The sequence below is a fragment of the Hylobates moloch genome, unplaced genomic scaffold, assembly GCF_009828535.3.
Source record: "Hylobates moloch isolate HMO894 unplaced genomic scaffold, HMol_V3 SCAFFOLD_12, whole genome shotgun sequence".
Classification (NCBI taxonomy): Eukaryota; Metazoa; Chordata; class Mammalia; order Primates; family Hylobatidae; genus Hylobates; species Hylobates moloch.
Window position 1 is genome coordinate 5973882 of NW_026652287.1, and position 10191 is coordinate 5984072.

At 35.4% G+C, this 10191-nt stretch overlaps 1 pseudogene; it reads left to right on the forward strand.

Annotated features, from left to right (window-relative positions):
- The first annotated feature begins 6218 nt into the window (after window positions 1–6218).
- LOC116479644 (NADH dehydrogenase [ubiquinone] 1 alpha subcomplex subunit 5-like) lies at window positions 6219–6604 on the forward strand (annotated as a pseudogene).
- Window positions 6605–10191: the final 3587 nt, after the last annotated feature.

The window sequence follows — 10191 nt, forward strand, 5'->3', positions numbered from 1 at the left end:
TTTCCAGATACATGATAGTAAAAAAGTTTGTTGAACCCAACTGAAAGAAAAGCATGCAAAGAGGGGGTAAGCTTCAAGATCTCTCAGAGTAAGGATAATAACACGACACATGTGTGAACATACTTTAGACAGTGTATACAATTTATTTGGTCAAGGTAAGTAAGATTAGCTTCTATAATAAACAATCTTCAAAAGTATAGGAGTATAACACAATAAAGTTTTTTTTCTCATATTATATCTGGCATTATGGCTACAATGACTGGTTATTTTATAAAAACAATTTTGATATATCTCAAATAAAAAGAAAAAATCTCATTCTCTAAAAAACTCAGTAGTTGTGTATGATTATTATTCTTGAGGAACTAGTGACTTTAGTTTACATAGCTATTGTCTCATCAAAGGCAATGGCTATATTTCCTATGTATTTTCTCTCTTGCTTAATTACCTAGATCATGACCACGTCATCAAACCAGTTCTTTATATCTGCTGTTGATTTGATAATGTGAATGTGAAGTGTTACCAAAAGAAGTGCACTCAAAGAAGAAGACAAATTAGCTGTATAAACGAATTGGTGGTTCTGACTTTAGCAGAGAATTCCAGAAATTTCAAAATAAGGAAGGAGTTGTGAGTATTGCTTTTTGCCCACAGTAACCATGTCTAGGATTACTACAAGGACTATAGAAACAAAATACTGAATTGCCTACATGAGCAAAAAACATAACCCCCACTCACTTCTCCCTTGAAATTTCTGGTTTGTTGATGGAAGGGAATAGATACTGTGTAGATCTAAGATAGGGTAAATAAGGTATATTTTAAACTTCTGTGTAAACTTAATATGCTATCCTACTGGGGTTTTCTACCACACTTGATTAGGTTGTATAATGTTTACATAACATATGCTTGTAAAACATGGTACACAGCATGAACACCAATGGAGTAGAAAGTGTCCAACTGGAGACATCAGAGGGGTAATTACTCCTGCCAATCTCAGATCATCTGAGTCAATATCAGGGTTTTATAACATTTTATAACAGCATTTATGGCACTTAACGGGTTGCCTCGGTTTTCTAATTTTTAAAATGGGGTAAAGTATTTATCTTTCAGAACTATTTTTGGTATTTATTTAATTAGATAATTCATGTGAATAGTTTGTCACAAATTAAACATTCCATACATTTAAATCATTATCATATTGGCTTGTTCTCATTATTCTCGTAGTTAAGGAAAGTAGGATAGCAGCAACTCCTCAGCTGCTGCTATGTAGACTGGAAGCCCTAAAAACACTTTTAAAAACACATTATGTTTAATAATAAGTAATCGGCCATAGAGCTTTACTTTGGGGACATCTATAATATTTTTAGACCTCTAAACTGTGTGTTTTATAGCAGCATATTTATAAAAAGACTGTATTTTTTTCAATTGTACCATGTTATCATAGTAATCTTTTTGAAAAAATTAAGCAATAGATGAAGCCTCCTTTATATTTGAAGCCCTATTGGGTGGATAAACAGGACTGGGAGATACTGAGAGTTGGAGCTCTTTCATATGCCTGCAACCAATGCCCATTCATGGCTGAAGAATGCAGGAAAGACAGTATAAACATGCTGAAGCCTTTCCACTGTGTGTTTTTCTGCCTCTCCAAGCTTCTCCTATTTATGTGTTTGTGTGCATATGTATGTATACATATATTTGTATTTATTTGTACACACACACACACGCATGATTTGTTATTTGAAGTCTAGAAAATACTCAAGTTCCACAGAAACAACTGAAATGAATAGCAATGAAAAGAATTTTGTTGTTGTTGTTTCTTTTAGCGACGTGGTCACCCAGGCTGGAGTGCTGCAGGTTGTGATCATGGCTCACTTCACTGCAGCCTCGACCTCATGGCCTCAAGTGACCCTCCCATCTCAGCCTCTTGAGTAGCTGGAACTACAGGCACAAGCCACCATGCCTGGCTAAGTTTTACTTTTTTAGAGACAGGGATCTCACTCTGTTGCCCAGGCTGGTCTCGAACTCCTGGGCTCAAGTAATGCTCCTGCTTCGGCCTTCCAAACTGCTGGGAATCCAGGCATGAGCCGCCATGCCCAGCCGGAATAGTTTAAATACACGTTCAAAGGCAGAACTCGTGTTGAGGACGCAGTCGTGGGCTGAAGTGGAAAAATAAAAATACTTCAGTTCTGGAAACTTTTCATGAAGCACATAATTATTATAAAGATGAGAATACATTTGAATCTGGCATCAAAGGAAATGCTAGAAAGTAGTGTGACTACTAGCGTGGTGATTTAGGCTGGTGGGATGAAGAGCTTTTAAAAGGGCCATGTTTAAATCTGGGATGATTAATTTTCTAAGCAGAATGCCCAAGCCCTCATGGTGATACAGCTATATTCAAAGACACACAGGAGACAAACTCATTAAATTTGGATGAATATTTTAGCAAAGTAAATTGAGACAACCACAATATTTGCCTAGTTTGTGTCTGTTCTGGAAAATCTTAAGATAAATGTCCTATTTCTTTTTTTTTGTTCTTTCCAACTGTGAAAACATGAATTCTGGGCACCAGGGAAAGGTCTAGAGACTTAATGTCTGAAATAATATATTTTTACTTTCAGCTAAATGACTTAAGTCAGTTATTTTTGCCTCATTACTCCCTTCTCTAAACCCCATATATAGTTCCTTTGTTCCAGAAAGACTCTAGGTTAAAACAGAGTGACATCCAAGCTCCCTGAAATTTACCGTTGGAAGTGGAGACAGAATATGACAATGTTACTAATGCAGTACGCTTCTGAAAATACCTAGAAAATTTCTCCTTCCTCCCCTTCAGCACAGCTCACTCACTGGGGGAAGCAGTCACTGTCAGAAGCTCCAAATCTCAAATGCATTTTAAGTGGAGTGTCAAATACTACGAATACAGGGAGTGCTAAATTCACTCTCCCTGAATTACTCCCAGTATCTGCTCAGGATAAGACTATCCTGAAGTACTAGCAATAATATTAGATTGCAATTCATGGGGTAGGATGTGTGAGTTTCTTGTCAGGCCAGTTCACATTGCTGGACCTCGGTTTCTCTACAAAGGAAATGAGAGCTTCTAAAGTCCTTTGCTGTACTGAAACTATATACATATATATAGTTGTGTTATATATATAATAATATGTATATTATTGTGCTTTATTACAAAGATTTATAATTACATTGACTACGGGCCTCTATTATGCAGAAAAGTTTTTCCAGCTTTATTAAGATATAACTGGCAAATAAAAATTACGTATTTAGATTAGCTGAGGGTGGTGGCAGGCACCTGTAATCTCAGCTGCTTGGGAGGCTGAGGCAGGAGAATCGCTTGAACCCAGGAAGTGGAGGTTTCAGTGAGCTGAGATTGTGCCACTGCACTCCAGCCTGGGTGACAGAGTGAGAATCTGTCTCAAAAATTTGTGTATATATATACATATATATACATTTTTAAATATATAATTAAACTGGGCCACTTAATACAAACAAATGTAGTGTAAATTTTGCAACTTGATGTTTTGATTTACAAATACATTATGAAATAATCACCATAATTAACACATCTATCATTTTATTTATAATGAACTTTCTTGTGTGTGTGTGTGTGTGTGTATGTGTGTTGTGAGAACACTTAAGATCTACCTTCTTGCAAATTTCAAGTATGCAGTATACTACCATTAACTCTAGTTACATTGCCATACAGCAGATCTCCGGAACGTGTTCATCTTATAACTTCACGTCTGTCCCCTTTGACCAACATTTCCTGTTTCATCCATCATCAGCCCCTGGCAACCATCATGCTACTGTCTGCTTTTATGAGTTTGACTATTTCAGATTCCATGTACAAGTGAGGTCACACAGTGTTTGTCATTTCATGTCTGGCTTATTTTACTGGAGGGGAGAGCAGAAATTTTATAGATGGTTTCAGAAACATTGTGTTGTTAACACTGTCATCCAGGTTTATGCATATTGTTGCAAATGACAAGATTCTCTTCTTTTTAAAGGTTACATAACATTCCATCCTATATATATACACACACACATAATATTTCATCACATATATATGTATGAATTCATATGTTATGTGTATGTATATACACACATATACAGTCATGCATCATTACTGATGGGGATCGTTTTGAGAAGTGTGTCCTTAGGCAATTTTGTCCCTGTGCAAACATCACAGAGTGCACTCATACAAACCTACATGGTATAGCCTACTATACACTTAGGCTACAAATCTGTACAGTGTGTTGCTTTACTGAATACTGTAGGCAATTCTAACACAATGGTAAATATTTGTGTATCTGAACATATCTAAGCATTTAAAAAATACAGTAAAAATACGCTATAAAACATTTTAAAATGGTACCCTTAGGGCATTTTCCACTAATGGATCTTGCAGGACTACAAGTTGCTCTGGGGGTGTCAGTGAGTGTGTACACTACTGTAGAGTTTATAAACACTGGACTCTTTGGCTATGCTCATTTTTTTTTTTTTTTGAGACGGAGTTTCTTTTGTTGCCCAGGCTGGACTGCAATGGTGCAATCTCAGCTCACTGCAACCTCCGCTTCCTGGGTTCAAGCCATTCTCCTGCCTCAGCCTCCCGAGTAGCTGGGATTACAGGCATGCACCACCATACCTACTTAATTTTTGTGTTTTTTAGTAGAAACAGGGTTTCACCATGTTGGCCAGACTGGTCTCGAACTCCTGCCCTCAGGTGATCTGCCCACCTCGGCCTCCCAAAGTGCTAGGATTACAGGCCTGAACCACTGTGCCCTGCCAGACTATGCTAAATTTATATAAAATGAAAGTGTGCTATGATGTTACTACAGCTACAGCACTAGGTGATACAAATTTTTTAGCTCCATTATAATCTCATGGGAGCACAGCTGTATATGTAGTTATAGTTAGTCACTGACTGAAATGGCATTATGTGGAGCATGATTGTATATGTGTGTGGTGTCTGTGTGTGTGTATGCATGTGTATGTATACACATTGATAGATACACACGTGTGTGTGTGTGTGTGTTGGTCACATTTTCTTCATCTGTTCTGCTGTTAACATATTGTTTTCTATATCTTGGATTTTGTGAATAATGCTGGAATGAACATGGAAATGCAGACATATCTTCAAGATACTGACTTCAATTTCACTGGATATCTATCCAGCAGAGACATTGCTGGATCATCTAGTACTCCTGTTTTTAAGGAGGAGAAGATTCATGCTGTTTTCCATAATGGCTGTACCAATTTACATTCGTGTGAACAGCATACATGAATTTCCTTTTCTCCACATCCTTGCCCACAGTGATCTTCTGTCTTTTTGATATTAGCCATGTTAACAGTAGTGGGTGGTGTCTCATGTGGTTTATGTGCATGTCCCCGATGACGAGTGATGTTGAGCACCTGCCCATATGCCTGTTGGTCGTTTATATATATCTTTTCAGAAATGTTTAGGTCCTTTGCTCATTTTTACATTTGGGTTTTTTTGTTTGTTTGTTTGTTTGTTTTGCTATTGTTTGTTTTGCTATTGTTTGAGTTTCTTATATATTTTGGATATTAACTCTTTACCAGATGTATAGTTTGCAAATATTTTTTCCTCTGCATAGATTGCCTTCTCAATCTGTTGATTGTTCCCTTTGCTGTATTGAAGCATTTTAGTTTGATGAAATTCCACTTGTGTGTTTTACTTTTTCAGTCTGTGCTTTTGGTGTGACATCCAAAACATCTTTACTCATACCAAAATCAACAAGACTTTCCTCTCCGTTTTCTTATAGTTATTTTGTTTCAGTCTTACATGTAATATTTAATCCATTTTGAATTTATTTTTGAACATTATGTTTAATAGTGGTCCGATTTCATTTTTCTGCATGTGGATATCTGATTTTCCTGACACCATTTATTGAAGAGACTGTCCTTTTCCCACTGTGTTCGTGGAAACTTTGGTGAAGATTGGTTGACAGTGAATGTGCGGATTTATTCCTGGGCTCTGTGTTCTGCACCACTGGCCTGTCTGTTTTTAGGTCATTACTAACCACTTTAATTGCTTTAGCATTTTAACATACTGTAAAATCAGAAAGTGTGATGCCTCCAGCTTTGTTCTTCTTACTCAAGATTGCTTTGGCTATTTGAATCTTTTGTGGTCCCATTTGAATTTTAGGAATTTTTTAAACTGACTCTGTAAAAAATGCATTAGGGGCACTGTCATGTTGGGTCTGCTGAAGAAGACCACTGGGCCTTGTGGGCCTAGCTGTATGTGGGAGTCCACAGGAGCAAAGCAACTAGAGCCAGTCTGCTAAAATGTAAGAGGCTAAGAGTATGGTACAGAAAGATTACTGATGTTCTTGAGCAAATCCCTAAAAATGCAGCATATAGAAAGTACACAGAGCAGATTATAAAGGAGAAGCTGGCTATGGGTAAAGTGGAACCAGATGTTAAGAAATTAGAAGATCAGCTTCGAGGTGGTCAAGTACAAGAGGTGATTCTTCACACTGCAGATGAACTAAGTCTGGCGAGAAAAATGAGGCCGAGGAAACCATGGGAGCTCTTAGTGGAAGAGCCTCCCCCCAGTCAGTGGAAATGGCCAATATAATTATTAAATGACTTTAGTGGCTTGATGGGAAACTGATGTAATTAAATAGACTGTTGTATTAAGAGTGTGTCCATGTTATTGACATTTTATAATCAAGAAAACTGATACAGAAAATATTTGGGGGGCTTGTTAAAATTAGTGATTATGGTAACAGTCTTGTGGATTAATTTTTTATTTGTAAAGTATTCACATAAATTATTACAAAGATGATATGTCTTTGAACAGAGAAGTCCTGGGAAGATTTGAAATTAACTAGAAAAATTCTTCCAAATCTTCCGTGCAGAAGGCATTTTCAAAAAGCAAATTTCTTTAGTAGAATCTTCAATGCGTCATTTAATTTTTTTATTATCCTGAAGAAGAAAGGGCCCTTAAATATTATTGTCTAAACAAACGTAGAGATCACTGTTTGAAGTAAATAGTAAGAGTAAATATTTTCAAATGTGATTAAATAGCCCAAGTCACTGACAATTTGAAATTATAGTTAACTTTCTTGGCTGTGATCTTATGTATGTATAGAAAAATTTAAATATATAATTATATACTGATTACAAATTCCATAATAAATGTCCTTTTATTTTACTCATTATTTGAATTATTCCATTTCCTCTGTTTTCATAGTCATAATTTTATGATATTTTGTTGTTAATGGATTGTATTTGAAAACTATCAAATTAGAATACATTGTATGGTTGAAGAAATTGATTTGGTACTTGAAAGAAAGACTTCTTATTGCATAGAGGTAGTTGGAAAAATTTTTCCTTTTGTCATATTTATGAAAGCCCATGGCCTATGGCTTTTAATTTTCTTAATCAACCCAACTACATCAGGATAGAGGTAGAATTTCTGTGAAAGAAGAGACAGTAAGAGTTCCTAAAGTTTCATCTGGCATACAGATAGGCCTATATTCAAAATATCTTAGTCATATGGCTACAGATTCAAAGTGGAATCACTAAGTAATTTGCACTACATTTCTAATATGGGTTTAGTTAAGTATCCAAACAAGACAAATGCTGCACAAGGAAAGAAGCTGGCAAGCTGAAGGTCAAACAAAAATAAAATTACTTTGCATGTAAAAAATGCATTGGAATTTTGAGATTGCATTAAATCTGTAGATCACTGTTGTAAGCACTGACAAACACCCATGATATGGATTGAATCTATAATATTATTAAAAGACCCATATATTTTTAAGCTTTAAAATCCTAAAATGTAAATTGTCTCATATAACTGGAAAATCCAAGTGTAAGATAGCCTTCAGGCAAAGTTAGATTGGGGAGATCATCAGATCTGCCTTCTGTCTGGGACCTTCATATTTATAAAGTTTCTTCAGCTTGTTAGTAAAGACAGCTTCAGGGACTTCCAGCTTTATCTCTACAGCTTATTATGCCAAAGGAAAAGAGCATATTAAAATAATTTTAATTTCAAAAAATTCCTATGGTGTTGGTTACAGACCAACATTATCAACCTTGAGGAGATGTTAAAAATATGACAGACCTATTGGGAAACAATGTGTGTATCTGTAGGGCAAACCCATCACTTAGAAACTGCAGTGAACTTTCTGTATCCTATATATTCTCCTCTTTCTGGGTTCACAGGAAATTGCATTTCCAAGTCTTTCTTGCACTGAGGTGAGAGTACATGATAATACTTTTGCATATTTTTCATAAAAGACTGTTTAACAACAAAATGTAATAGTTCTCCCTTTTCATTTATGTGGATTGGTGAAAGCAGATGACTGTAATATAGTGTACCAGCTTTTTGTAAAAAACATGCAGCCCAAATTAAAACGTTGTGCCTAGACAAAAAACACTCAATTACATCAGACTGGCAGGAGCAAGGAAAAAAAAAGTTTCAATTTGTCAAGCCACCAAATTTTATAATTGTTACTGCAGCACAACCTCCAAGTTGTCTGACACCGAATTAATGGTTATCTAGAGATGGCTAATGATGGATAGATGTGGCAATGTTGCTGCATCTAACACAAAATGGGTGTTTAGGCAAAATGTACTTGATTTAGTACTTTATGTTTTCATAATACAGTCTAAAAATGATGAAAGTGTGTAGCAGTCACATATCTTGTAAGACATAAGATGATTTTTACTATCTTCAGAATTATGAAATCAAGGTCAGTCCAAATGAGAGGAAAAGAAAATAAATAATTCCCCAACCTCAAAGACACATGATGAAATAACAAATCTTCAGATCTTATCTCCTGGTGGTGACATATGCCACAAAGCAATAGGACACAATCAGTCAATGTGCTCATTTTATCAGAGCCAATAAATGCTTCCTTTTCTTTTTTAAAATTTTATTACATTGATGTGCATAAAAACACATGGACACACATGAGGCACACATAAAAATTATCTATCACTTGATATTTTCTTTTGTTCTCAATTTTTTAGTTTCTATTATGATTTCATATCTCCTTTATAATAATATTAAAAAATTGCAGAAAATCTTCTGATGTTTATAATATTTTAAATTTCATGTAGAAATTGAATTAGATTTAAAAACTAGAATTAAAAATCCAAATTAAATTAGAAAATATGATCAGTATGTCATTTACTTCTGATTGTGTGAACTGCCAAAGTTTTGACAGTACATAACATTGCAAATATCCCTTACTAATCATTTCAAAGTTTGTATACCCAATTTTAATCATTTTGTGATTTTATAGAGAGGTGTTTGCTTTGCATTCTCTGCTAATCCAGGGCAAGAAGGAGATATGGTAGCGAGCATCAGGAAATAGAGGCTTATCTTAAGAGTTAGAATTCAGGTCTGAGACTGCATCTCTATGGACAGCTATACTGAAAAGGAAAGACTGAAGTTTTTGTTCATTTTTCCTAGATATTACATGATTGTCACTTTAGAGATTTTTTCCCATTTGCATTTTTAGGTCCTTTTTATAATTATTATGATATTGTTATGCTACTGATTTTTGTATAACTAATTTGTATTCAGCTACATTTTATTTTTTTAATTCTACTTATTATTTTTATTATTCTTTATATCTGGGTTTCCTAAATACAAAATTATTTTTAAGTTAATATTTTAGTTTATGTAATTGTAAATCATCTTTTAGTTCAAACATTTAAAACATATAAGTCATTAAATTATAGTTAGTGGACTTTGCTGTGCATACATAGGATGTATTTTATTTACATACAGCTATATTTCATCTCAAATTAGATTATATGTTAGAGATGGCTTCACCAGATGTCTTGATCAAGATTCAAAAACATTTTTGGCTGCCCTTGAACATTTCAGGGCACAGCTGCTTGCAGCCTCTCAGGGTGCTCTGTTGAGAACAGTGGCTCGGTTGGAGTTGAAATGGACGATCTGCAGGAAATATTTGAACCACCATCTCCCCACATGCTCTAGCTGTCCCTATAAAAGTCAGGATTTTAGAACAGAGATCAAAGCACAAAAGAGAAGAGAGAAACTGCGGCCCAGAGAAGGGTCTTCATCTTGGAGCCCACTCATTGGGATGTCCATAAAAATTCAGGCTAGGGCCATCTGAAATTCTGAAGAGGTCAGTCTTCTGGGTGATGGGATCCAGCCTCCTTTATCACTTGTGGCGTTGG